The sequence below is a fragment of the Carassius carassius genome, chromosome 29 (genome assembly GCF_963082965.1).
Source record: "Carassius carassius chromosome 29, fCarCar2.1, whole genome shotgun sequence".
Classification (NCBI taxonomy): Eukaryota; Metazoa; Chordata; class Actinopteri; order Cypriniformes; family Cyprinidae; genus Carassius; species Carassius carassius.
The window spans coordinates 20,793,963-20,800,200 of record NC_081783.1 but is presented as its reverse complement, the minus strand read 5'-3'; the positions used below and the strand labels follow the sequence as shown (position 1 = coordinate 20,800,200).

Here is a 6,238-nt window from a genome sequence, read left to right as displayed (position 1 = left end):
GATAGTTGTATCAATATATTGTGTGTGTTTGTGTCATTGGTAACAGTATCTATTGCTTCCTTGAGTTCTGAGGATCATTAACACCAAAGTCCAGAAAGAATGCATAGGACCACTGTGCAATGCGTTTCCTAAATATTGTTGGAATAACTACTGGTAGAGCATTGTGTTAGCACCGCAAGGTTGTGGGTTTGATTCCCAGGGAACACATGTTAGGGAAAAACTGATGCACTGTAAGACGCTTTGGATAAAAGCGTCTGCTAAATGCATTAATTTAATTAACAACAGTATCTTTTGATTAATGTTAGGCCTTCCACATCCCTCAGAAATCACTGCCTGGAGGGTCAGAGCTGGAAAAGGTGAAGGTGAGTGTTGAACCTGGTGTTTGTCATTACCAAATATTACTATAATGATAGAAAAACCTGGAGGAAAAAACAAAACTTAATGGATGGTGAAATAAATGCCTCCGACTAGAAAAAAAGCCATTTATTTATTTGAAAAATAAATATTTTACATTTGACAAATGTTAAAAAATACATAATAAATACATTGCAATTTAAATTAAATAAAGAACAAAAAATATTAATAAATAAGTAATTTTCCCCAATATTTCATTTATTTTTTTAATGCATTTACTTATATTGTCAGTAAATAAAGTACATACTTCTAAATGACCCATTTACTTCCGTTATAAATGCTTGCTTTGCATATAGAGCATAAAGAGTCCTTAAAGAGTTAAAAAGATTTTCTGTGGTAATTGGTCATTTTTAGTGAAATAGGGCTATGAGATCTATTTAATGTGCTTTTTTAGGAAAAACACATGCATTTGTCAAATTGGAGAGTTTGGGCTTTTTGGTACTTTGTCTATTTGTGGTAATCGATTCCAATTACAGGAAACATTTTTAAAGGAGTTTTTTCCTCTTACACTGAGCCATAAATCTCCACTTCATTAGCACGTACACACACCATTTTGGTACTAGATATTTATAAAAATTAGTGCATATTCAATTAAATAATGCATCATTTGCATATTTAAACCTAACATTTTAGAAGACTTGTAATACAAAAATGTTTGCAGTTATCAATGTAATCATTTAACTGGGTAAGTATGGTGATAACTATTATTTATATATATATATATATATATATATATATATGTATGTGTGTGTAATTAGCCTATTCACTTGCAGAGTCTTGCCTTAAAGGCTGTTTCATTAGATTGGTTTGACCTAGCTTTTTTTCATTAGATTGGTTTTGACCTAGCTTTTTTTTAAAGATTTTATATAGAACAGATTCATTTAATATATCCAGCATAATCTAAAACTGTGCATTTATCTCTTGGTTTTGTATGTTTCAGGAGGGACCAGAAGAAAATGTGACTCCAGCATCATCCACAGAAGAGCTAAAGTGATGCTGCCATTAATCTGTGTTTCTCTCACACACACAAGGTTTTAAAAACAAGGTTTGGTATAGTACAGTTAAAGCATTAGCTCCTTTTTTTGTTGGATTTTCAGTACAGCTCAACACACGCACAATTATGAAACCTGTCGATCTGGAGCACGTTCAGTCTTCATGTCTGTACACTGACAGTACAGATATAAACACCTCATAATATTTTCTGCACAGCCAATAAGTGCTACTGTTAATGTGTACATTATAAATTAACATATTAATGTTTTGGTTGTCTGACATCATAAATCTACAGAGCCCCTAAAGGTTCATTGTGATGGAAAAATATGAGATGAAAGAATTCAATGCTTTTTTTTACTGAATGCTTATGCATTTTGCATCAAAAGTTATTGGAAGCAAAGTCTTGAGGGAATGTAAAAGTTTTACAGTAAATGCACATTTTTCCTCACATCTGCTTTTGTTTTCAAGCCATCTTGTCTTTTTAGGGGCTCAATAGAATCCCTCAGAAATCAAAATGAGTCATTTTTTCAATTTAGTTTATTTTGTGACAGTTTCAGTATATTGTTTTCTAAGAACGCTTGATGCGGGCTTGTTTCTACAGTCTAATATGTTTGTTGAATGTTTTTCACTCCACACTAGCTCTCTCATGTATTTGGGCTCCTGTAAGTCAAATAGTGTCAGCCGCTCATTCGTTGACTTATTTATTGGCATCAGCTGAACAGAGCTGACATACAGTATGAGTCAGCTGAAGATGTTGTGTAAGTGTTTACAGTATCCATAAGTTAAACAGTTTGTGCTAATAAAGTTTTAACCACTCATCATGCTAAAGTTCAGTGATGAAGTGACTGAGTCGTCCTCACAGCATCTCACACCTGTAAACAAGTTACATGAAATCTGTGCAGTCTCTATAGTGCAAGCAATTTCTGACAAAAGTAAAATTAAACCACCATCAATTGTTAAGATAAGATGCGTTTAAGTACACCCCTCCACCCCCACAAAAAAACAACAACAAACAAACAAGAAAACAAATTGCTGAAATTTACTTATCCTCAGGTCATCCAGGATGTATCACTTGCTCACCAATGGATCCTCTGCTTTGGATGGGTGCCGTCAGAATGAGAGTCTAAACAGCTGATAAAAACATCATAATAATCTGCAAGTAGTTCACACCACTCCAGTCCATCAGTTAATGTCTTGTGAATTCGTTTGGATGTTTCATTGGGACGTTTTTACCTTTAGACTGTTTCTTCTGTCTAAAATGCCAGTCCTTTATCCATAATATTTCTTTCTTCAGTGAAAAAGTCATCTTGTCTGAATCAGGAGAGAAAAATGCACTGCTTACAAGTTATAACGGTCTAAAACTGTTCTAAACTATTAAATATGTGGATTTCAATGAGAGTTCTTCACTGGAGGAAGTGTTATTATTGATTATAGTATTGTAATTTGACCAGAAGCGATGTTTTTCCATTTAATGATGGATTTGTTTACAAACACGCAGCTTTTCATGACACTAGATGTTAATTGATGGACTGGAGTGGCGTAAATTGTGGATTTTTGTGTTTTTATCAGCTGTTTGGACTCTCATTCTGACAGCACCAATTCATGCATACAACACAGATTTAATGAAATTTATTTATTTTTTAATATGGTTCCCATTTTTAGCAAATAACCAAACTCTATTTGTGTACAGTAAATCTGGCCTAAACAATGCTTAACACTTGCAATCCCCCCCCCCAATTTTTTTTAATGGCTGTCCTCAGATTAAATTTTTTTCAGAGGTGAACCGGTGCATCATACTGTCTGACTGCTGACACTGCAGGCCTCTCCACAATAATTAATCTGACCAGACCACACATGACTGACCACTGACCCTGACAGCTCCATGAGCTAATGCTAAAATCATTCATTTTGCTGCAATACTTTTTTTAAAATCAGTTTTTAATCTTCAGTTACTAATGTCAAGTTTAGTTATTGTGTTCTAAGCATCACTATTACTCATAATTTAATAAACGCATTAGTTTAAAGATCAAATTTGGACCGTACATTTTGTACAGGCAAACACCACTCATTTTCTTTAGTAAATAGAAAAACATTTGATATTATAGCTGTCCTGAAGACTTAAACATATGTTTTATTTGTACTTTTCATTTTGAGTATTTAAACCTAACACATGTCTCTAACACCTAGTACAGTCAAGATCAACAAAAACATTTGACAAAAGTAGTTCTACACCAAAACTTGCTTTGTTGCCCTAATGCCAGCTGGCAGCGTCTCAGAAGTTTACCTGTGTCAACAAGATCAAGGAAGTCCGATAAACTAGAAAATGCTATTGTTTACCAAGTGACTTTTTCAGGAAGATGAAATTTGATTTTACAGTGAGTTATCATACACTGAAAAAAGTTTGGTGTAGGAACAGCCTTCACTCAGAAATGGCTTGTTTGTAAATTTCACATTAAATTACAAAGAAACAGCAGATCACATTCAATAAACATTTCGAATGTTTCGAATTACTAAAATAACTCAATAAACAAATACACTTATAAATAAATAAACCTTAATAGACATAAAAAAATAGAAAAGCGTGACGCACACACAACAAAATTACTAAAGCTTTACAACTGTAATGAATACAGAAAATATAAAAAATTCAGAATATTAATGAAATCTTTATTTGTCTCAGTGACACTAAAATAACACTTTAGTGTCTACATTGGTGATACAGAGTTATTTCACACGTATTCAAACATACAATTTTAAAATTAAAGACCGATATCTAATACTTAACCCCTTACCAGTCACCCCCCATTTTTTGGCATGGAGACAGAAATGACATAACCAAAATAAAAAGGTTTCTGCTCATGATTCTTTCTGACTAGATACATAATCAACATTTGTTCACAAAGCTGACAGTTCTCTGTTTACTGTTCAGGAATCAGAATCCCTCAGACTGTTATGACTTGCAGTGTAAAATGACTTTAGAGGAAGGAAAAAAAAGAGAGAAAATTTACATTTAGGCATCTCACCACAAGATGTCATGATTTTACAGTAAAGATACACCAAAGTCTGATTAAACGGGTAGATTTTAAAAAGAAAATGCCAGTTTTCTTCTAGAATCTTTAGAATCTTTATCTTTTGAATGTTTAAATGGTTTATTGACACAGCAGTTTATGCATCACTGATCCTGCATTTGGGTCTTCGCTTGTTTAACTGAACTCTGATGGCCCATGAGTTAATTAGTCAGAGAAGGTCATTACTGACACCTCATGACAGGGTTTCCCATATAAACCTCCTTTACAATGCAGACTGTCAATTTAGGAGCCTCATTATCCTCTGAAGAATCAAACCCGGACCACAAAAAGGTATGATTTAATATGACCTTTATATTAATCTGTCAATGTTACTAGTGAAGAATCACCTGCTGATTTTTGTATGTATTAGTCAGACACTTTAAGTCTTATTCATGTTTCAGTCTTTCTATTTCATTAATAAAAAAAATGTCATTGTTTAGGTAAGCACTTACCTCAAATCGAAGCCACAAAAAAGTTAACTGAAATTAACTGAAATAAATAAAATAACAAAACTTATTTATTTTATTTACTTCTCATTTTCAATTTAACTTGATGTACTATAGCTAAAACTTAAATAAAAATAATACAAAATGTAAGAGATGACAAAACACAACCATACTACGAATTTAACTAAAAAATTAAAATCAGTAAAACAAAGTACATTAAAATAAAGCTAGTGTCCAGATATTTACTGCAATCTACTATAGAAACATTTCACAACCTATAAGTTATAAATAAAATCGATTGAAGTATGTTTCACAAGAAAATACTGTTTCAGCCTTTCTACTGTACTTACAAATTTTAAATTTAATTAAATATTTTATGTACTGTTTCTTTGTAATCATGCTATTTATCATCAATTTTTGAGTGAAATGTTTTTTTACTTTGTTTTTTTCTTCAAGTGTTTATAGTGACCCCTAAACATACTTGAACGCATTAAAATGTCTTTATGTCATTGCATTAGATAACAAACAAGTGACTTTTATTTTAAAGAAAGCACTCTCAGCACTCTTGTTGTTCTGTGCACGTATTTCTAATTGAGTTCATGCAGTGTCGTGGCAGGCTTGCATTCAATAAAACCCTGTTTGGCTCTCAGGGTCAGAATGGAAAGCCTGGTCCAGTGCTCAGAATGGCATTGCACAAGCCGTCTTGTGATTTTGTCACATACTGTGCTCTTGTGCTGATAAGGTTGAGATTTTAATGTCCTGTGTGGCTCCATTTATACAAAAGCAGGTCAGTGTGAGAGCACGGGCTCCAAATGCATAGCTCTTTCAGTGGTGCAGCTGAGAATGAAATGGGGTCTATGAGTTTATCATGTGTCTATCACAAAACATATGTTTTAGACCAGGGAAACTCAAAGTCTTGCCCATGCATGGGCCACAATACAGTACAATGCTTCAGGTAAAATAATCAGAAAAGTCACTGCATGCGTGCACTTTGATTGTGATGTAGTTTGATTATGTTCACTGTAATCTTTTCCAAATTTGTCATTGGTTAATACTTCTAGAAATACATATTTTCACCCTACATTGCTGTTTTGGGCTTGTTGGGATGCTCAAAAGTACAGAGCAATTTGTTCTGAAATTGAAACAAAATGTTACTCCTTTCAGGGAAAAAAAATGTGTAATAATAGCAAACATTTATAGCTTAAAAACAGACAGTTTAACACAAAATGAAATTATGTATTTGCTTACTTCAATTATAAACCATCGCATCTACCAAGAAACCACCATTTTGACTTTGCAGATTAATTATAGTAAATT

General features: G+C 33.1%; 1 long non-coding RNA gene across 1 annotated transcript in view; it reads left to right on the top strand.

Annotated features, from left to right (window-relative positions):
• LOC132110182 (uncharacterized) overlaps positions 1 to 2,240 on the top strand; it is a 6,067-nt gene extending 3,827 nt beyond the window's left edge. Inside the window, exons 4-5 of the long non-coding RNA XR_009424607.1 lie at positions 306 to 362; positions 1,355 to 2,240. This is a non-coding gene — a long non-coding RNA (uncharacterized LOC132110182). The remainder of the gene's footprint in view (positions 1 to 305; positions 363 to 1,354) is intronic.
• Positions 2,241 to 6,238: the final 3,998 nt, after the last annotated feature.